Raw genomic sequence first — 24,095 nt, 5'->3', positions numbered from 1 at the left:
TTATTAGGCAATAAACAGTGCCAGTGAATGATTAAAACCCAGGCAGAGCTGCTGATATTGATTTTTTTAAGCTCTGTAAAGAACTGCATCATTTTTTTAATCGGCATTACTAGGTCATCCATGGGGAATCTTCAAAATACCACTCTGCAAGAATACAAATAGTGAAGCTTTTGATTTGCAAAGGCTTTTTTGAGGCCTCATGTCCTGGGCTGCCCCTGCCAGCAGCACTGGTAGGGACAAGGCATTGGCTCTGAGGGTATAATTTCTGTAGTTTCCACCCTATAATGAGAACAAAAGTGCCACCATGCTGGGAAAAGCAGAGAGTGAAGTCCACAGAGGGGATGCAGGAACAGACTGTGCAGACACTGATGGATGTTGGTAATATTTTCTGCCCTTCTCCCTGGAGTTACACGTGCTGAACAGCTTCTGTCAGAGTCCTTCCTCGTCCGCCTGCTTTTCAGTCCCAGAACTCTCCTCTTTTCTGCTTGTCCTCAAGTTAAACCATCCCTGTTGGCATGAAGTTTATAAGATGTATATACAGAGAGAAAGTGGGTGTCTATCTCCACTTCTCATTAGTCCTTCAGGACTGAGAATGTCCACTTGACCTTCCTTAAGAAGGAAATCCACCACACCTACACTGGTGGACTTGGCACAGGAGATGAAACACAACCTCTTGAGCAGCTCATGCATTACACCACATAGCCTCTCACCATTTAAGCTCACAACCTTTCACAAGGTGATAACCTCCACCAAAACCTGATAACAAACCGCTGTTTCAGTGGGCTCTTTAACTGCTGTTATTTCCATAGCAGTTGTTTAAATGGGGTGCCTCTTACCAGACACTTGCCTAAAAGCCAGTACAATAAAACAACAACTTCGCATTCAGGTGCTCTCTGCTCAGATTAATTTACGGGTATTTGTGTGCACAGAGATAAAGAAACATTGCAGAAAAATGCCTAAGGTGTATATGGGAATTGGATCCCCAGTCAAATAAAATAAAGTAAAAGGCAGCCAAACTGGTGCCTAAGAGTGGTTTGCGTCTTTGAAACGCTCTCATTTTTGATGTCAGAAGGCAAAAAAAGGCATGGCTCCTCTTGCATTGAAACTTCTCAGTGAAAACAGAAGAAATAGAGCTTTCAACACACCTTTGTGACTTAAGAACATTCAACTTAAAGACTTGGAAACCGAATCCTATTTTAACAGTCATCTAGACGGCCCAGCTTGAAAAAGTGCTCAGGAGGTGCCTGTGCACATGTAAACCTCTCATCCTGCACAGCTTTTGGAATTGAAAATGTAATGTGCTGCAAAGCAGCGAACCTCTGGGTACTGGATGTAATCTCCTGGATCCTGTCCTTTGCTCTGATAAATGGAAAAAATAAAAATAAGCTCCTTTGCAGAATAAGATATCTGAAAAGCAGGCCTAAAATCCATGCTGCAAGCAATACCAGTGGGAATTTGAGTTATACACGTGTGGAGAGAGGCTCAGGAGCACTGGAGCAGCAAGCAGGATCAGTTAAAGCCCCTTCCGCTGCACACTCATCATGGAGAAGGTGAGAGACCTGAGTGACTCTGTGACCAAAACCACTTTTAGTTCATAAAGGTCACTTAAAAGAAGCCTTTTGTGGAGTTTAATTAATTAATCTTGGAACAATCAAAAGAAAAAAATCACTGCCAGATATGTTGCTTTTTAATAAGAAATACTAAATAAATCTGTAGACTTCAATGGGCCAAGATTTAGCATCCTTTATAGACCCATTTGCCTACAGGCCTGTATCTTATCTGATCATTTCCATGGCAACAGCTCTGGGATTAGAAAAGGATGAATGTTTAGGAATAGTTGCTGGAATTTCATGGAAGATGATGAATTGAGGATTACTTCACTACCTACGTGTTACCATGGAAATGCACATTTACAAATTGCATAGGATTTTAAACACCACCATTATTAGTATAAATTTACCCTGCTTCTCTCAAGAGCTCCAGGAAGAAAAGGTACCTCTCTTGTTTTGCACCTCTCTGCCCCACTGAACATATACATGGTGCAATATTAGCACGATGCTGACTGGTGAAAAGGAAAACAACTGTCAGGTCTTGGACCAAATTCTTTCTTACTAAAGATCTCCTAAAAGAAACTCAGGTAGTGAAAAGGGATTAAAAAATGAGCATATATCACACAGAGAAGCCACTGATGAAACAAACCCTACCCCTCTCTATATATTTAATGAAATTTGATAAATGGATGAAAGGCTTTAGGAAATACCATGTCTGACTCAATGACTTGGAAGACTGCTTTCAGTCTTGCAAACCTAAGATCACTTTCAAGACTGCTTCTATTTCTTCAGTGGAATTCCTAGTTTAAGTGGGAAACAATCCTACACCACCTACTTTTTGCAAACTACTCATAAAATGTTCCATCCTGAAGTAACCTGCTGTGCCCAACCTCCGGGGTGAGGCAGGACTTGATACTAACTCTTAGGAAAGCCTTGGAAAAATCGACAGTTCCCATCTTTGAAGTAAAAAAAGAGAGAGAAATAATCCCTACCCATACAAAAGCCATGACAATTCAGAGGGTCAGATAAATAACCACTGGAAATTATTTTATCACAGACACCTATTATTCAGGAAGGCCCAAGGAGCACAGTACAAAGAACAAAAAAAGCCAGAACATAAAAAAGAATAATGTAACAACTCAAATAAGGACATTGCAGCTGAATTGTGAATTACATCCAGTGACATGATTTACAATAGCTTTTTTTCTTTAATGTTCTCCCTTCCTGTCTCTTTCTTGTAGATTTTTTTACTTTCTTAAACCACTTGTTTTCTTTCACTTTATTTTTCATATATATAATTATACATAATTTTATTACATATATAATATATACATATATAATTATATAATTAAAAATTATACATTTATCTATATTTGAGATATATCAGAAAAGTGACTTCTGGGCTGTGCTTCTCTGGGAGAAACAGGGGCCAGGTCCCCTTTCCTGCCTGGAAGCCAGGCTCACTACCCCCCCACAAGTCAGCCTCCTGAAGACTTTCTCACAGGCAATTCGGAAGTACCTGGAGCAGCAGAAGCTGCGAGGAGGCCACAGGGCATCTTCCCAATGGTGAGAAAGTCAGGAGTGAATCAGCTGCTTAGAAAACCTCCACCCTTCCTCTGAGATAAGCCCTACAGCTGGACATAAAACCAGAGACAATGAAGGAAAGCAGCCTGGGTGGGGTGGGATTTCCGGCTCCCCCCCCCAGCTCTGACCTTTGGCAACAGCATTCCCAAAGGCTGAGAGCCCGTCTGGCTTCACTGCCCCACTTTCCTATGCTCAAAGACACCCCTGGTACACTGGAGCATGTTACCCTAGAGAGCAGCCAGCCACCAGCACACAGAGCATCCAAGTGCCATTACCTGTTTCAATGCAACTGCTCACACTTGCTCAGATGAACTTGCACAACATTTGAAGTGTCCATTGGGAGAAAAAAAAATCACTGCACCAGCCCCATGGAAATGGGTGGCTGCCATCACCCTGCACCCGTTGCCTGAGGGAAATGGAAGTGAGCCTTAAGACAAGTTACTTGCACACTTCTGAAGTGCCAGCTCTATTTTTGGCTGCTACAAGCCAGAGTGCCATAGGAAAAACAAGAAACAGTCATTAAAGCTCAAGCAATGAGATTCTTCCACTGTTCTTAATTTGTTATCAATTTTTAGTTGAAGTTTAAATATCACACAGCAATGAAAAAGCTATTGGGGGGGGGGATGGACAAGGGGGATGGACAAGGGGGACAACAGCCAACAGTTTGAATAGCCTTTCCTTCCAGTCCTGCACAGACAAAGCACTTGTAACTTTCCACACATGAGGAAACAAATGGATTTCAATTACTGAAAACACTGGCTTTGAAATCAGTGAAACCAAAACAGGAGGCAGCCAGCCTTAGGGATGAGGGTGCTTGTCTTAGGACAAAGGGTTTGGGACCAGCCTGAACCCAGGCCTGACATCTATCCAAGACTTCTTTCACCCTCTGTGTCTCAGTGTGCTGCAGTGTCACTTGTAGCACAGGACAGTCACTATTCTGCATCTGCCTTCCGCAGTGAGGTGGGACCTGCTTTGCAGGACCATCTCTTCCTGCAAGGCCAGCACAACAGGAGCTGACCTCAGTGCCATACACACCATGAGACAGTCGAGCCTCCTTTAGTTACATGCAGGAAAACAAGCAAACTTCTAAAACCCTTTTTCTGTGAGTTGTTTTACACAGAAGAGGGCTGGGAAGAAAATACCTATTTTTACATGAAGAGAGGCAATCAAATACCTCTAAGACGTTTAACCTTGGGAAATGAAAGAAATCCCTCGTTGCTGTCACCTTCCCTAAATCCTTATCAGAGCAATTATGTGTGATTTAGTAGTTTGCTGTGTTGCAATGCAATTTTCTATATTGTCTGACATGACAAATGGAATTGCAGGCCTGGCCCTTGCACGACTATCTTGAATCTGCTGCATGGGACAGGCAAGAAATATTACAACTGGGTAAAAATAAGCATTGGGTGATACATGGGGATGAGCTGGCTCCTGTGGGTTTCTCTACATGTCCTCAGCAGTCAGCAAATTATGAAGGAGGAGAGAAGTTACCCACAGTCAAACAAAGCTGGCTCTACCACCACCCCTGAACAGATGGGACCAGGGTGCTGCCTGATACAACAGCTCTTATCTATCCTGTATTTCCAAGTGGTTTCAGACAGTGATGACTGCACTCCCACTGCAGGCAAGGTGTGGGAGGTGGATGCTGATCCCAGTATGGAAGGAAGATGCTTTCCCTCCAGCAAACACTACTCGAGGAGTAGTTTGTGATACGCACAGAAAGGGGTTTATGTGGGCCTGAATTTCAGAGACCAGGAACTGGGGTTTTTTTCCAGTTCTTCATTGCCAGCTTTACTTCTCAGCCATGAGGGTTCAAAATATCCTTTCCTTCTCCGAATTTAGGGGTATGGCATTTTTCATGTATCATTTAACTCCATGAGCTGGATCTCACTGAGCATCTCAATGCTCAGGATAAAAAAGATGCAGATTTCCAGCTCTGCTAACCTCAATCCTAGAGAAGGTCCAATGCAAAGCAGACAGGGGTTGGTTTTGGAAGATAAAGAAGCATTTGGCATGAAAAAACAACAAGCTTGACATTTACAACTGCAAGTTTTCTTCTCTTCAAACACAGACCTCGTACATCCCACTGCAGGTTTCCTGTACTAGTAACACTCCCACAGGCTTTGGATTACTACAGCAAAACAGCCGCACCACCACAGGCATGACTATAGCACGTTGTATCTTGAGGTCTTTTACATCCATGCAGAGAATATTTTGCATTTAGACAGTGACATTTTGTCACTACATGAACATATGTGGTTACACAGGATAGGGAATACACAAGCTGACACAGTCCAGAAACTGCAGGGAACATGGCCTGTTCACTGAAGAACTATGAAGTCAGCTTGTACCTAACTAAGCTTATAACTAGGTGGAAAATACCCGTTCAGTTCCTGGGGAGAAGAACAACAGCAAGAGAGGATGTGGGGTTCAACACCTTCCAGTGAAGCCAAAACACACCACAGTTGGCTTTGCAGTGCTAGAGGCAAACTGAAGAAATGAAACACTGTGATAAGGGCTCCCACAGAAATGAATGGCAAAGCTCCTGGTGAAATTAGCAATGCTGGATTAAAAAACCCTAAAGTTTTACTTTTTCTTTCTCTTTTCTTTCTATAAACTTCAAAAATAGTTATAGGAAGTAGAAGAAACATGACTCAAAGGCATGCTTTTCCTCTTACAACTCAGCTTCCTTCCTTGAACAGCTGGGAGAAATTTCACCTATGTATCTCTGAGCAGGGGCTTTGATTTGAAGTTCTCCTATTGTGGGAAAACCCCACCAAAATAGTCCATGGCCTCTAAAACAGACATCCTGGGTCAGGCAGGTCGGTCATTGAGTACAGGCACTTGTTGGTTTAGGATGCTATTTTATCCAAGAAAGCAGGATGTGAGATTTACCCTGGCCTTTTAGTCTTAAACAAGAGCCAGGGACTCTGCAAGACAATGTTTAAGCACAGGAGCAAAGTTTAGCCATATTAGCCATAGAGGCAGCATATCTTCCACTGACATGATTCATGTCAATCACACAACTTGTATTATACAGCCTGCCAGACAAGCTGGCCTGATCTTTGCCGAGTGTTGGCTGCCCAGTGGCAGCTCAGCCAGGCTCCATGTGATGTGCAAGAAGGCAGGAGCTGCATGATGCTGATGTTCACAGCTGGAGAGTAATATCCTCCCCAGCATGTACAAACAGCTTCAGAGAGATCCATTGAAGGAAAAACCAAGAACAGGATTTTGGAACAGTCTAGAGATTTCAAATTTGCATCAGTTCTTTGAGGGTTCTTAAATGGACCTCTTTCAGGGTAGGATTTTTTTTAGCAGAAAAGCTTATTAAAGCCATTTTTGAATCATTACCAAAATGTTTTCCCTAACCAAAGATGACATTTTTGTACTGAAACCTAGACTTCGACAGATTCCGGGAGAAACATTGAAAGCCCTTAAACAGTGTCTCAATAAAGCTCAGATGCAGACACAGGCAGCATTTCAGCAGGCATACAGGGTTTCATCAGTGATTACAAGGATTTGCCATTCCTCTTCCAGACAACTCTATTACTTGTGGTGCCAATTCACCCTCCTAGTCAGGCCAGAAAGCAAGTCACAGGGGAGCCGGAGCTGCTCTGGAGAGCAGGCAGCTGGGGGCAGCGGCAGACTCAGATCTGTGCTGGGAATCCCAGCCCAGGGAATCACATCCGAGACTGAGCAAACGTTAATTTCCACAGGCAGGTTAAATTCTCCACAAGCTAAAAAGACAAGGAATACGATGTTTCAGGGCCTCTAATCCATCTGGAATTGAGACCAAAAAGAATCACACCAGTCAAAAAGTGCTGTTTTCCATTTGGCAAGGCAATACTGGTCCTTTTCTCATTTCATCTCCATTCTTGAAGGCTTCTCAACCCTACCAAATGGCAACAGGCACTGCTTCTTTAGTTATGCTATGCTTACAAATACTACATGGTGCCAATTGAACTTATCCTTGAAAGTCAAGTAAGAAAACCTGCCTGACAGGGTGCAAAAATCAGGAAACTATCACATTATTGAAACCATAGATCTCCCCTACTTAACATCATAGCCAAGCATAATGATGCTTAAAATAACATCATACTGCTCAAGTTTAAAAAGCCTCTTGATGCCATTACCAGCCCACAATGGTCATGGCAAACTCCGAGGGAAGCTAGATCATTATAAGATATGCCCAAACAACACAATAAAAAGCTTAGGGAAATACACCACAGGTAACCTTGAGTCTTACTTCTCTAAAGCTGAGGAGTCTCAAGGAGGATCTGCAGTGATGTTACCCAGAACAACTCTGAATTCTTTACCTAATGCTGATAATTAGAGTGAGATACCCCATAAGTCAGAGGCTGTGACAGGGCAAGATCACTTTGGATTAATAGCGTGCTGCTAATGGCAGCAGTTTGTCACTTGTTGAGGAGCAACGCAGGTCAGCTTAGGATAGCAAAGTGTCACCGAATTCAGGTGTCTGTCCTTAAAAAGATAACATACATCTGTCAGCAGAGCTGCGTGCAGACAACACTCCTGCCCTGCAGTTATCCACTTCCACCAGCATCAAGGTGTGGGCGCTTGATGGATGCACAAATGTAGCTGCATCACTTGCCCCTTGTGAGTGCTCAGTGTCCCAGAGGCACACGCACTTTGTGTCACTTCGAAGACTGAACAGATGCTGTGCAGTGCCAAATCTCCAGAGGCTCCCTGTGCCACTCTCACTTTTCTTTGAGATAACATCTCTGCCTCTTTGTTTCCCCTCAATTGAAGCAGAGGTGGAAAGAGTCAGATCTAGTCCTGTAGTGGTTTTCCTTCAAGTCCTCTACCACATGCCTTCTCTGCATATCCAAAACTGGATACCAGCTTTAAGAATACAAACTTAAACAAGGTCTTTAGTCCTTGGGTCCCTGCTTGCCCTGGGTTTGGAGGCTGGGAGCAATCAGTTCGCACACACTAAACGAACAAAAAGCTTTCAGAAAGACTAGGGCTGCAATCAACTCTGAAATGTATTTGTAGTATCAAGGATACAGTTTACTGCAGAAATCAGGGAAATGAGGAGAGATCACAACAACACATTTGTCAGTCCTTCCCTAGCTCTGTATCAGAAGAGGGTTAGCTCTGCCTTGAAACTGGGGCTCTTGGATTTGATCCCTGTGGTGGATCATTTCTGCTTGCTGTGAAACAGAATAAAACAGCCAGAAACAGCACCTCAGGGGCTCCAAGAACAACTCTGAGTTTGGAAGAGTTCAAGCTTTGGTCCAAAGACAAGTCATTATGGCACTGCTGAGGTACTGAACAGGCAAACCAAGGAAGAGCAGGAAGTGAGATTTGTCCTCTCCACATTGATTTCCTAATCATCATTTTTCCTTCCTAGGAATACATTACAAAGTTCTCACAGCCAAGGTGTCCATCTTCAACCCTGTTACTCAGAACTGATTTGGCTTCATCTTTATAAGACTTGATGAACCATGCCTGGAGCTTTGAAAAAATAAGTATTTAAATAAACATTTCTTTTTCGTTCAGAGCAATTTTTGGCCACCTGGAACATGGGCACTCCTGTTTTGTTGTTGCACTGGTGTGACACTGAAGAAATATGGACAGCGATGGCAAAGAACAGTTAACTGAGCTTTCCACAGAGAGGCAAATCTAATGCTGGTTATAGTGTTCTATCTGTGCCACAGTTCACTTGCATGATAACATTATATCTCTTTGTAATGCTGTAGAGAGGGCTCAAAACTCTTATTCTTCCTTCTGGGTGGATAGAGAAACTGAGTCATGAAAACTAATCATTATTTAGCTCTGTATTCAGTGAGGCATTTAATGAGATGCTTAAGCTATTCTCTGTTTCATAAAGCATTTAAGCATGTCCTATATGGGATAAGCCATCAAATTGTCAGCTGAAGAATGTATTTTCCAAAGCACTGAGCACTTCAGAGCTCCAGTTGAAATAAAAAGTGGCCTTTAAGATAAATTTGATCATTTTATTTCCAGCCTTGTATTTCCATTTTAGTGAACTGAATGGGTGAATGCATGGCAAGCTCAGTGGGGTTTTCCTATTCCAAAGTTTGGGGACAAGGGGGAACACCATCCAAGCTCAGGTCAAAAAGAACCACCCTGAAATGAAGCTGTAGAAAGTATCCATGTGAACACAAAGGGAATTTTCTGATCCAAATAGCTTGAGCTTGTAGATAAACCGGAAAGTAAAAGGAAAGGCAAAAATCCCTTTTACCAGGCCTTAGACCTGGGAAGTTCAGCCCAACTTTACCTCCTTCTGGTGTCAGCAAGTTGCATCTTTCAGCAACCTTATATTCCCTTAATGAACACACAACAGGGTGATGGACCTTTGTAGAATAATAATACTTTATCCAATATAATACCTCTCCAACAAAGTACAGCCTAGTCCCTCTTCAAAATGCCAGGTAGGTAAAATACCCCTGAATTACATTTGTCGCTATCAAATAAGACAGTGTTTGCACACTTGGGAATAAAAGTGAAGTCAATTAACTTTTCATATACTTGAAAAGGATATTCCACAGCCACCTGATTGCTTTATCTTCATTATTTTTAGTTGTAGTATTATGTAAATAGCAATTTAGAGAGGCCAGAGGAATCTGAAGATTCAGTTTAATGATATGTAATTGTTTAATTGGGCTGTGAACCAGCCCCTGCAGGGAGCTGAGCACAGGTACAAGTGTATACTTCACATCCCCACCAAAAATTACTAACTGTCAGCTTTTGTGCAAGCAACATCTAGCCTCTCCCAGCAGCACAGCACTGCCAAGTATTGAGCTGCATTAAGTTTCAGCTAGGGAACGCCTCACAGTGCCTATAGCTTCAGCTGGACATATGGGTCCCGCTACCTGAGAATACCTAAACATAGTGTACTCACCATGACCAAACCTTGAGGCCAGCACGTGTGTGTGTGTAGGGAAATGCCATTAGTGATGAGAAAGAGAGATTTATCTCCGTTATTTCACAAGCCTCATTGCATAAAAGAAGCACATGGTAGTTTGAGAAAGCAAAAGAATGTCAAATCTGCCAGTTTCTGATGGAGATACACCCAATATTTGGACTTCTCAGAGAACATCTCCATTCAAAGCACTTCTGGAAAGGTTATCTCTTAGATGGTGGCCAACAGCTCTATTAAAAAAGGAATTTAAGTTTCCTACAGAAGAAGCAAGTACCTCTAACCAAAACCAAAAGAGGGACAGGATTTGCTGAGAGTCCAGCTACACTCCCTAAACCATCTTCTCTCCTTCCCAGCAAGGGCGAATGGGGCAAGGAGATAAGCCTCTATGGAAAGGCAGCAGGTGTCTGAAGGAAAACAGGCCAGAGAAACTGAGATTACTTCTGCAGCAAGACTAACTGGCTTGACAAATGAAAGATAATGGAAAGTGCCGACCCTGCTCCATTCTCCACCCGCCTCTCCTCTGGCCATTTCATTTGCCCCTTCTTTCCCTCAACAAAATAAAATTGAATGCATATTTTACTGTAAGCTTCTTTACAGTGCAGGCTGCAAGAGGCTGGAGGACTTCCCTAGGGAGAATGAGCTAACCAGCGATTGCTTCATCCTTTAATTCCAAAGGCCAGGGACTTCCATTTTCAATTTCCTTTTATCCAGGGTTTTTCATTATGCTCAGGTTGCTCCTTTACACCCTTTACTGAGTGACAAGTGTGTGCTGGAAGGTGACAGACAGACACCACGTATGTGGCCAGTACCAAAACCAAACATCTTGGTTTGCAAAGCAGGTTTTGAAAGATCTTGATGAGTTCCTGGGTTGTCTGATAAGGTTTGTCTCTGTACGGAGCCATGCAGCTGGGATCTCACTGTCAAATGCGATTAAAAATATCAAGAGTTCCAAGAGACCAGATGGGGGTTATCAATACCTTGTAACCATTTTTTATTAAGCAGAAAACAGAGCTAGTGGTTATCTGGCTGTTGGGTTTTATGGGACTTATGATCCCCCTTGCTACTTCCACCACTTGGGTATGACCCAAGTGACCCAAGGTATGATTCTATGACAGGGCAGGGCAAAGGAAGTATATCATAGGGACACAGGATTCAGTCCTTGGCTGCCTTTCCACACAGGATTTTTCTTTCCTAACCATCCATCATTTCAAAGTATACATTATCCCTAAATATGTATGACATTAGCTTCTGTTATCGAATCATAGAATCATAGAATAGTTAGGGTTGGAAAGGATCTTATCATCCAGTTCCAACCCCCCTGCCATGGGCAGGGACACCTCACACTAAACCATGGCACCCAAGGCCTCATCCAACCTGGCCTTGAACACCACCAAGGATGGAGCATTCACAACCTCCCTGGGCAACCTATTCTAGTGCCTCACCACCCTCTCAGGAAAGGATTTCTTCCTTAGATCCAATCTAAACTTCCCCTGTTTAAGTTTGAACCCGTTACCCCTTGTCCTGTCACTACCGTCCCTGATGAATAGTCCCTCCCCAGCATCCTTGTAGGCCCCCTTCAGATACTGGAAGGCTGCTATGAGGTCTCCACGCAGCCTTCTCTTCTCCAGGCTGAACAGCCCCAACTTTCTCAGCCTGTCTCCATACGGGAGGTGCTCCAGTCCCCTGATCATCCTCGTGGCCCTCCTCTGGACTTGTTCCAACAGTTCCATGTCCTTTTTATGTTGAGGACACCAGAACTGCACACAATACTCCAAGTGAGTTCTGTTATAGTCTGGCTAATACTCCTGAGACCTTTACAAGAGGCAATTCCAACAGGTACCAACTTCCTTCCTTACCATAGGAAGTAACTTATAACTTACATAAAAGAAAACAACCATAACTTTAGTACCACACAGTACCTTTCCTTACATTCAATAATGGCCAGGCAGGCCATGCCTGATGATATTGTGTTTGACTCAAAGACAACCAGAAAACTTCACTCTAAACTCCTGTGACAGACTGCTGGCTCTGAGCTGAAGTGCTGACAGAAGACAATCATCTACTGCAGTGCCATAAGATGTCACACATATATGCCATCACCTTCCTATGTCAGTCCCGGTTGACAAGTTTCCCTATCAAGGGGATTAGCCAGCAGCTAACCTCATATTTAGAGGTCCCCCCCACCTCCTCAATATCTCGGAGACCTTTGTCATTTATACCATTCAAGAGAAGATTTCTTGGGTATTTTGAAGGGGCACAACAGCATTAAAAACGCTTGGCGTTCTTGGGGAAGAACCACTTAAGAACCAACATCAGAGACAGTATTGATTTGAATGGACCAGGTAGTCCAATCCTGCACAGCAATTATACATTATATACAAACTTATGTACATTTATGTAAGCATATGGAAGTTTAATTTTACAGGGATTATTGTATTTCTCTGCTTGCATTAGCCAGAGGTCAGCATCAGGTACTATTTCTAGAAACCCCCTAAAACATGCAGAGGGGAATTCTTAGTCATCTCTCTCCATAATTAAAACTCTGAAATATAGTGTTGCACAGTCATCATGTAATTATTTGTAAAAAATGAACCTGAAACCATATTTTCATGGATGGAAGATACATTACACCTGTTATTTTACATTTAAATGATAACTGAATGTGAAGAACTAGTTAACGTGATATACTGAAAACATCTGCAGCCCAAAACTTGCAATCTTTTGTCTTCATTCAGAGATGCTTGGGGCCTTCCCTATTCATCGCTTGTTTTCTTAATTCATTCTATTTCCTATTTTGAACATACTTCAAACTTAATGTGAATTTTACTGACATGATGGTTTAGAGAAGGCCTGAAGATTGCTAAAGACTTCCATGTCTTTAAATATTTCAGCCAGAATGTTGAAAAGCTGAAGAAAACCCTGAGGTTTTTTTCCAACCATCACTAACACACACTTCAGCCTATGCTCAGTTGTACTAAAGAGACATTAAGAAACAAGGGCAAAAGAAAGACACAGTCAAACGAGTATGTAGAAATGAGTGCTGCCTTCCAGCTCTGCTCTCTCCCATCTCCCATGGCTCTCAACCTGTTAGGTATAGCTGAAGAACCAAACATAACCTAAGCCCACCTGGTTCAGCCTGGATTAATGCCATATTCAAGCCAGAAATATTTTCTTACCAGATTCCTTTCAAGAAAGTGAAAACTCTTTACAAACAGGGAGACCAAAAGTGAAGCTGTTCAGTGGCCAAACTCCAAGAGCTGAAAGCAAATCCAATTATAAGCATGACACCCAGGAGCCAAGTGGCAACAACAGCATCCTGCCAAACCCTGCCATCAATTTTCAGAGTATAAATCCTAAACAAGTCAATAGATTTATATCAGAATAATCCCTTTATGACTGATCAGAATAGGAACAAAAGACTGAGATCTTCCCTCCATTACTTCACTAGATCAGAAATGAGTCAGGTGCTCACCAAAATGATGCTCCACAATAACACAGCACAAGATCTACTCTACTTTGCAGGAAGCCCAGGTGATCCCCAGCTCTGTGGCATCCCCAAAGTCCCCACTGCCTGTGCTGAGCTCAGCCTCCTTGGGCCAAGGTTATTTGGACCTCCCAGGAAAACCATTTAAATGAAGTTATACTGGTTTCACTAAGTAAGGAATGAGCTAGACTCTTTGAGCAGCCATATCCTGCCTCACCTGTGAAAACCTGTCATCTTTTGACACCAGTTCCTAATCTGTTTATAACCCAACAGAAGGCAAGACAAACTAAGGTGGGAAAGCACTGCCCTAAGAGTATTAGCATTAAGTACAACAGGGACTACAACCACCAAGATCCTCATCATCACAAATCAGTGGAGTGTAACTGCTAATTCCTCAAGGTTCTGTGGCTGCACATTTGCACTAATTTTGCATAATATAGGCCAGCGCAGCTGCATTTCAGGGAGCAATAAACTGAGAAGTAATGAAGGTTATTCCATTTATCCATCTCAGATCAAATCCTTGATCATTCTAGCTTAGGACAAAACTGACTCACTGATGCAGCCTCCTGATATTTTTGGTCAAACACCCATAATGCACCAGCTTGCAGTATTTACACTGAAGCAGGCCTGCATGGCCAGGCAGTTCCCCGAAGCATGAGATTTGATTAACCTTGTTAGCTTGCCTTGCAGAGCTGCAAATGTTGTTAGACATCAAGAAATTATCCAGCCCTATTTAAAACCCAACTGGAGTATTTGGCCTGCTGACCTTCTCCAGCAACAAATTCCACAAGTAAAATTAACCACAGCTTTCCACAGCCCGGAGCAGTTCAGTCCCCTATCCCAGCCAGCAGCAGCTCTTTGAGCTTCATCTGCAGGAGCTCAGAGTATCTCCTGCCACCTGACCTTCCCTTATTGAGTCCACAGCCATGTCTCCATTTCAGTCCTCAAAAACTGAGTCAGTCCATATAATCTTTAAAAGTGATGACAACAAGCAGCATCACACTATCCACCTTTAAAAGTGATCGACTAACTCCAAGTGCTTAAAAGCTGGAGATTGAACACTTAAAACTACTGTTCCCTGAAATTTCTCTCAAACTTACACAGCATTATTGTGGCTGATGGTGCTCAGCAACTGTAAGAGATTTTATCTGCACTGACATCTAGGGAAGTACATTATTATACAGCAGATAAATCAGCATACGTATGACTACTTGTATTACCAGAGTACTCAACCCATAATTTGTATTCATTACCAACAAACTTCAGTTCTCCTAGTCCAGGTGAAGACCCAAGCAAGTTAAGCAGCAGACCTAGCCTGATGGTTGAAGAGTCTCTAACCTAAAGAAAAATACTTTAAGTAGTATAAAAGCATAGGGATATGGCTGTAGGGTTGCAAGAGCTACCACTGTGAACAGCTGGACAGCTCCAAGTTACATGGAGGCAGTTTCTCCCCCATTTCTCAATGACTTGCCTTACTCCACAAGCCTCCCACTGATTTTCACCAGATGCTCCTTTGGACCCCTTCGGAGCTGCCTGTTGCTTTCCCTGACTCCCAACAACAATAAGCATTCAAAGCCCTTCTGTTAGAGGCACACACCAAATCAATTACAACAACATCATCCTTCTTAATCAAGGTTAATTTCAGTGGGTAACGTTTTTCTCTGTTGGAATATTGTCAGATGTTTTTAGATCTCCAATTTTATATAAATTTAGCCTCTGAATTCTCAAGGAGAGAGTTGCTAAGGTAACCAGAGCCAGCCATATTGCTGTATGTTCTCCCCATGGAGCTTCATTAGGGCAAATCAGTCATTTCCAGGGTAATAGAATATGTCACTTCCAGAGATAAGGAAGCATCTTTTTATAGTGCCAGGATATTTTTATTAAACATGTTAACCCTTACCCCCTCAAGAATAGTGGCCCTTTCCTTAGAACTATAATGCCCAAGAAATGAGATTTAGGCAGACTAATTGCTTGCAGTTGAACCCCCAAAGCCAGATCAAAGGAAGTCAGCATGCCTGGAGTATGTTGTCTTGCGATAGCCAAACCAAGGGTGGTTGTGGATTGTCTTCTGTTGGCAGGGAGCCACATCAACCTTATATCCCCATAGACAGGCACAAAGGCTGCTTCTGAAATAGATCTGACCTGCATGACCCAAGGGGTTTAGCATATATTTTCCTGTTCCAGCCTAGACATATGGACTACCTGCTATGTTTGATCTCATATCTGAGCATCTTCGTCTTTCAGATCTAAGAGCTAGTTCACACCTGCTCATAGTATTTATTAGCAGCTACTTTGAAAGACTATTTGGAGCAGACTGCTATTATCAGACCAGTTCCTAGAGATGAGACTTTTATCTCTTTCCCAGAACCTAGAAACCTCCTCAGTTTCATCTAGCTGAAAATATCACAGCTGAAAAATACACCTCTTTGGCCAAAAAAGACCCTGCTTGTTGCCCTAATTGTCACTATGCCATTCATCGACTCTTAAAGCTAATTTCAGAGCACAATTCATATGCATGTTGGTTTCAAAAATTCATTTTCTCCAAGACATCCCAGCCAGTCCTAAGAAAACCCTATTGTACCTCTTGCTAGCAGCTTCAGAAGAGAATGTTTCAGTAAGCCACACTTGCTGATCTATCTTCTCAGCCCATGCCTCCAGCATAGAGCCACTCCATGGTCATTTTAATGCTGTCAATTAGTAACAATGCATTTATCCCTGTGCCCCCTTCTAATCCATAGTATTAAGAGTATCTGAGCTGGACCTGACTTGACAACACATTTGCTGCAAAAGTGGTGGGAAAACTTGGTAACAGCTTTGTGCTTTTCAGGGTTCCTCCAATAGAACTCCTTCAGGGTCCTGTCTGCAAGACAAAAGCTGCAGTCACAAGACATATGAGCCTAAAGGAAAAGTTTCCCTCCTTCTTCCTCAGTTAATCTCTTTGGAGTTTCCTTTGCGGTGCAGATACAGTTACACTTCATTGCTCCAGCTCTCCTGAACATCATGTCTACCTTATTAAATAATGGATATAACACTGCAGCCAGGAAGGAAAGCATCTGTCAGCCGATACCATATTTATTGTTTTCCCTTGAAAGAGTCCATTATTGTAATCCTGTAGCAGGTTCACTTACAGACAAGCAGAAGTTTTACTTAAAAGAGGCAGGATCTTTTGCACTGGAGGAGTACAGACACCTGGGCACTGGCATGTTTTGCCTTCTCATGATTTTTCTTGCTGTTACAGATGCACTGACAGGATAAAAAAAAGCCAATTATGTAAAATTTGAATAAAAATTAATGCAATATTGGCAACATTGAATGCCTAAACCCCAGCATTTGCAGTACAGAAGTATTTAATGATCATCTGAGTAATAACTCTACTTCTTCCAGCATGAATTCACAGTTCATGCAAGCATATTGAGATCAGTGAACTTCAGAGCAATAATCACATTTACATTGGGTTGGATTTGTTTCTTTAAAATAGAAATGTAGGGTGTGAACATGCATTTGAATATGAGAACAGCAACAGTAATGGACACTTGGACAAAAAAGCAAAATGGAAAAGGTGTTTCATTTCAGCAGTTTTGGGTAAATAACACTCACTTTGCCAGGATTTCTTTCTCCTTCTGTCATTGTCTCACTTGCCTTCTAAAAGTGCAACCTGCTACAGATTCTACAATGCATTAAGCCTACAAGAATGGACCTAAACCTTCATTCGAAGGGCCACAAGAGTCCACTTATCCATACATAGTTGTCACTGCAACGGAGAAGTTTTGTGCCCATTTGCAGGAGGAAAGCTGCCTGCTCACTCCTCTGCTCTGACCTCCCTGCTTTGCTTGCACAGCACTACCATGAGATCTGATCCTACAGCCAGCATGAAGTGTGCATTAAGAATAAGCCCTCTTCACATGATTGCTGCAGTACAAATCCAAACTGTTCTGCTAGTGCCTGTCTGCCTGACCTTCCTGCTCCTCCTTTCCTTGCAAATGGCTGCACTTCCTTTCCCCAGGCCAGGGGATCCAGCCATGACACTTGGTTCAAGCAAGCATCCTTCCTCCCTAAAAAAAAAGCCAGCCCACTAGTAGCTTTCTCTTGCTGTGCTGCTGGGACAATGCAGCATCCCCTCAAATTACATCACTCAGCCATTCCACTCCAAAGCACAAGATAAGACTGGTAAGATGTGGATGTAAACTCAGGAACATCAGTCTCTCATTTCCCAGAGGAGAATGCCATCAGCCAATGAAGATAGAGGCATCTTCCTCATCATCATTAGCCATACTAATGAATGTTTAGCATTCAAAGCTTGACTGGTATTGTAGCTCAATTAACACAGAGCTCAACTCAAATAGAAAGCTGAAGGGAAGATGCTCAGAGTCCAAGCTCTAGGGGAATACCTCTCTATTAGTAATCATTAAGCACTGAAGGGAGAAATTAAAAACAGAACACATTCTGCTTTAGCAGTCTTAGCCAGATTCATTGGTACAATGGCTACCCAGCTTCTTTTCATCAGTACTCCACTAGTCTCCACACAGGCATGGAAATCCCAGGGAGGAGGATGCTATTTGTGAAGCCATGGGGAGCAGTTTCTCAAAACCCACAGTCTGTGGGACTGTACCCTTCAAAAGCGTGTGAAGGCTTCTCCACTTTGCATATTGAAACACTTTTCCAGCAAAGGAAAAAACAAAGCAGCAAAAAAGGTAAATTAACCCCCTGCAGAAAGTCTGTGTTCCTGTGCCTGAACATCTGCTTTAGGTGCTTCATGAAATAGTTAAGTGCTACTATGAACATAACCAGTTTCAGAAGCATCTCAATGGGTTCTGACTCTAAGGCTCCATTGAGGATCTGAGATGATAGCTCGCATTTCAGCTGCTACCCTTTGGTGCAGAAAGGCAACTGTCTCTGCACATCTTGCTTCATAACCACCAGGGAAAAGGTAAATCTCTTTTTACTTAGGGCTCAGTGCACAGAGGCCACCTGACTCAAGTTTCTCCCCATGACTATTGCCTCCCACCTGAGACATCCTTAGACATCACCCTCATATTCATTGTCTGTTGTAGTAGCCCTTTTGAAACCAGGGGTTTCAGGCACCAACACCCCCCCTTCCCTGCAGACACATCCCGCCTCCATTTAACTACAGGCTACCTGCTGCTAAGCTGGATCTCTGCAGCTTTTTCCATCAGCTATAATGGAAATATATGGAAGAGCTGTTCCTCATAAGGAATCTAGGATAAATATAAACTAAAAAGTATGAGTTCAATACAAAAGGCAACACACCGCTTATTTCTACTTCACCAATCCTTTACAAAAACCCTTAGGACAATAAGATGTTCTTTGCAGCTCCATGCTGTGGAACAAGTAACAGAGCCCATGGTAATGATGTGATCAACACCAGTTACCTTGGTGAGAGCACCCATCAACAGGGTTTCTTTCAGTTGTTGGTTCAATGCAAAACCAAATAATCTCTAATTGCAATTATGCCTGTACCAGCTATGAGAAGCATGAAAAAACTCACATGAAAATAATCTCTCATGGGGTCTGAAAACTAAGGTTACAAAGCTACTAACCAAATAAAGGCAGAAGAGAAAACAGAAGTGCTTGCAGGAGTTTACTTCTCCACTTGTTTCTCTCCATTGTTTTAAACTAGGCTATTACATTTCCCCCTCCACCCCATGTCGAAGTAGTAAAGCATCCCACTTCCTGCAGCTCAAATGGAGCTTCTTAGGCACTGTTGCTCAGCTGGAGATTATGAACAATTCACCAACTGTTTAGGATTTTGGGCATCCTTCATTCCTGCTGGAGTTAACATCATGCTGATGAGCACCCAGAAAGTTTGAAAGCTTACACAGAACTTGTCCATATAAACTACCTAAAACCCCTTTGATCTGCAAATCACAGCAGGAAAATAACAGCTAAATCAGCTTTTTCCTTGTATTCCAGCACTTGTGCTTCTGGCTGGCATTAGGAAACACACATAAGCATAGCTTTTAGACCTCAAAATGTAAGACCAAAGTTAAGTGCCACCTTAGGCCACCCTCTTGTGGCCAGGGATAGTTTTGCACCCACCCTGTCCTGCTTTTCCCTTTCTGTCACACTGTCGGCTTCCGCTCATGACAGCATGGGGAGTTTTTGAATCCATGTTATTCTAGCGCCTTTGTGGGTTCCCCCACTGCAGACTGAGGCCCCCGAGGAGATGCATCAATGCTATCAAAGAAGTGTGTATGAATAAATCCCATGCTTGGGATATCATATTGCTAGGGTGAAGGCAAGCGCTAACAGCTGGGAGCATGATGCAGGTCTATGCTTCCCTCCAAGCTACACCTTAGCACAGTTTCACCACACTGCTCCCATTAACTCCACAGAAGCCACCCCGCTCCTTGCCTTGGTTGGTGCTTACTGACGAGCAACCTTCTCAGCACACCTCTCATGGCAACAGGCAGGGGAATGACAGAATTACTTGTGCGAGGGCTCTTCAGCATGGCAGGGCATTCAGCTGCTGAGCAGGGGCGAGTCAGTTCACTGAGCTGATCTGACAGGATGGGAAAGAAAGATGAAAAATATCTTCCAGGAGATCAGTTTCTTGACCTAATTTGCCCTGAGTGGGTGAAAGGGAAGCAGGAGAGGGTGAAACTGAGAGCTGGTAGGGAAAGGGGATGGCTGCACTTTTCAGTGGCAGGATCCTAGTTAGATGCAACATCAAATCACACCCTAAATCTCTCCCCATGTCTGGATAGCAAAACCAATGCATTACTCACATTGCCATCACATCATAAATATGTGCCTTTAACCAAAGGTATGATAAATTGGCCTTTAGGATAAATTTCCTTTATTCTTTCTAAACCTGTTTATGTACTTCTGCAGAGCAATATCAACACCTCTATCCTCTCCACAGGATACTTATTAATACCAATGAAAGGGAGTAAACAAGGCAGCAGGAGAAACAATCAGAGTATTTTACTGCATCTAATCCCCCTTTTGCATCATTCATGTTTATACAGGCCAGAGACCGATTTGCTTGGTCTGCCAAGCATGACTGATAGATACACTGCAAACACAGAGCAGACTCTTGCTCACAGCCGGGTTTCTCAGTGGCTCACTAGAGTGCTTTTGTTTTCTCTCTCTGCACCTTTGCAGCAAGACAAAACATTACAAACTTAGCTGCGTGGGCAATTGTTAAAGGAAGAACAACAACAAAATATGCAGCAAGACAGATCTAGGAAAAGGATGGAGACAGGGCTAAGGCATGGACAGCTATAGTGGATTTAAGCACCAATCCTGTCGCAACAGGCCCAGCTAAAATGTCCTCTCCCATCTTTCTTATGGGCCCCTTTTAAGAACTGAAGGGTTGCAACAACATCTCCTGGGTCTTCTCTTCTTCATGCTGAACAACCCCAGCTCCCTCAGCCTTTTCCTATAAAAGAGGTACTAGTTGGAGGCATCCAAAATGAGGGCTGGGTTAAACCTGGCTGTCAGTCCAAACCCGAAGATATCACTCAGGATGGGCTCCTGTGACCTGACACAGAGGTTGGAAAGGGTAAGCCTGTGTTTCACCCTTCTTCCCCTGGACTTTACAATTCAGGATGGATAATGGGGTCACTTTCCTGGTGTGTAACACATCTGATTATTCAGCACTGTTATGCACCAGCTGCATACGTAGGAGCTACTGGGAAACAGAGCTATTGGGAAAGCAAACAGCCAGCACAATTGTTACTGACCAGTCCCAAGAGGATCATGTACTTCCTGTTTCTGTCCTCAGGGAAGTATGTGTGACCTCTTAAGAGAAAAGAGATACTGATGCTTAAGATATACAACGTATAAATAACCTTGGCAAAGGCTTTTGTTTTTCCCCTCAAATGAAGTACTTTCCATTACACCGATTTATCCCTTCTGCTCAGACTCACATTCTCAGTTTTCTTAATTATTCCTGACAAGTTATAAGAGTTATGAGCTTCCTCTCACTGAAGAACAGGTGAAGTTCAGCAGGCCTGCAGGCTTTGGTGCTAGGAAAAGCAGAGAAAGCCAGAAAAGAGTGGAAAAAGGGCATTTCTGCATACCTTGTAGCCCCAGGCATCCACTATGGACATGAGATCTGAGCCCAGATCTTTAGAGCACCATGATACATGGAGAAATAGGAAAAACCTGGCCCTGACGCCAGGTTCAGAGAATGGATATTCTGATTTTGCAAGGGTAAATTGCACACAGCAGCACAGGGTAAGGCCAAGAACACCATAGCATTAGTCCTAGGCTTGTTAACACTTGCAGGCAGCACACTCAAATCAATAGTCCCTTCCAGGGTCTTAAGTTTCACAGCAGGTCATTACTGGATCTGTTCAGACAACTTCTATGGTTTATTACTGGTGACAACAGAAGTTAAGGGAAACATGTTTTTCACTCTAGCTGTGACCAATGCGTTACAGAGGAGGAATATCCAGAGCAAGTGAGTAATTTCATTAGAGAACGCATTAAACACTGATTTAGTTCTCTGCAGGAGGAAGGGTGTTTTCCAAGGAAAATATCAAAACGCAGCAAAATAGGCTTAAGAAATAAAATAGCTTGAAAATAAGGATAAGGCTCCTAAGCTGGCACTGTTAGAGCACTCTCTGGCATCACTCCCATCCGTATCCCACTTCCCCCATCCCTTTTGAAGTGTGGGCAGGAAAAATAAGTTATGCAAGCTCCCACTTGCAACTTCAGGAGAGGACAAGGGTTTTTAGCCACCCAATTTTCCATGTTATTGCTACAGCCCCTTACATTAAACTGGATTCAGAGCTGCACTTTTCTTTACCCCTTTTGACACCCAAGGGTCTTCCAGTTCAAAGTTCAAGTCATCCATACGTAAACATACCCCACAGCCTACCTAGCACGCTGTATCCAAGCCCCTAGAGCTAAGCGTGAGATGCTAAACCAATTTCATCCCTTAACACTATGAAGTTTTTATTGCTGTTTCAGTTAAAGAATGTTTGGCGTCAGACACAGCTGGGAAGGGCACAGCAGCCATCTGCCTCTGCTGGAGCAGTTATAGCTTACAACAGCCAGAAAAAAAACCTGCTTCTCATTTCAGTTACTGCTAATACTCTGCTTATAGACTGTGGCACTCAGAAGTACAAGCACATCACAGTGAGATGCACTACTGTAGGGCAGGGTCCTCCAACAGCACTAATGCTCACCCCAGTAACAGCATATAAAGATTAGCCCCTAACACACACTACCCCAACCTAAGAACAATCTTTTCACTCTTTTATCCTTTTCTCAGTACAGATACAAGGCACAGATCCAGAAAGGTAATAAGTAGCTCCCCAACTGATATCAAGAAGAGAAAAAGGTACCAACCTAGCACCACTTGCTAGAAAAAGCTCTGTAAAATAAATGGGAACAACTCACCAAGGCTGAGCCACAGCAGCCCTCTCAGCTCCTAGCTTCAGCACTTTCCTCCTCTGCTAATGCTTCATGGATCACAACTCTCAGGTGATTACAGGTGGCCTTACTGTCCTTTAAAACCACTGTGGTGTGAACTGGTTTCCTCCCTCCGTAATTGAAGAAGGCTGGGGGCAACACCTGAGATCAGTTTGTAATTGCTTCTCAGAGCAGATGATTTCATTGGTCTTCATCAAGCTGATTAGCCATGATTCTCCCAGAGGGGTTGTGAATGACATCCCTCAGGATGGCAGAGAAAAGAGGTTGTTTTCTTTTATGTAAGCCCTAAAAGCTGGTGAAAATTCAATTTACGGATGTGTATTTTTCAACTAAAAATGTTGCTTTTGTGGAATTAGTGGACTGGAGATAGAGAGCTGAAGTCTCTGTCTAGTATCTGTCCAGAACACATGGGCATCTCAGACATGCTCATGTCACAACAAATCCTGTGTACTCACTAACGTGCACAAGCCTGATCTTCCATGTGTTCAGGAACTCTTGGACCCCATGGAGAAATTTTGATCCAGTAGCACCTGAATCGGGGGATTTCTTTGTTTTGCCTTACACTTCTCTTAGAAATGGACATGTGAAATACAAATATTATGCTCTGAGTTTGACCAAACTGCTCACGTTGGTGAAGGTTTCTTGCCTATAAAAAATTTCCTAAGTAAAATAAAGCTTTACTAAGTAAAAAAGTTACTAAATAACAATATTTACTAAAGATTTACTAAGATTTACAACTCATGATCTCTGCCTTTTACAAACTGCTTACAGTCACAAAACCACACATCCCATTAGTAAATAAAGCAGAATCTTTCATTGTATTGGTTCTCATCTCCTCATGTGGATGCAATGAGACTGTTGTTAGGAACTGACACAATGCAGCCTATGAATGAGGACACAGATGTCCCAGTGTTCATCCTAACAGGTGGGGACCATTTGCAGAGAAGACTGAAGACCTAGACATAACAACTGTATTAAATTAAGGAATGGTGTTTAATAACTATAGTAGAGGCTTTTGCTCAGAGGAACTCTACGATGTTGCACACAGCTGAACGCCACAGACAATGAAAAATAACATGTTAAATAAATCTCCTTAAGTTTTATTGCCTCTGAAAAAGGACTTGTTGGCCAAATCTCTCTGTGTGCCCATAAATGTTCATTC

Source organism: Psittacula echo, assembly GCF_963264785.1.
Source record: "Psittacula echo genome assembly, chromosome: 10".
Classification (NCBI taxonomy): Eukaryota; Metazoa; Chordata; class Aves; order Psittaciformes; family Psittacidae; genus Psittacula; species Psittacula echo.
This window is presented reverse-complemented; position numbering follows the sequence as displayed.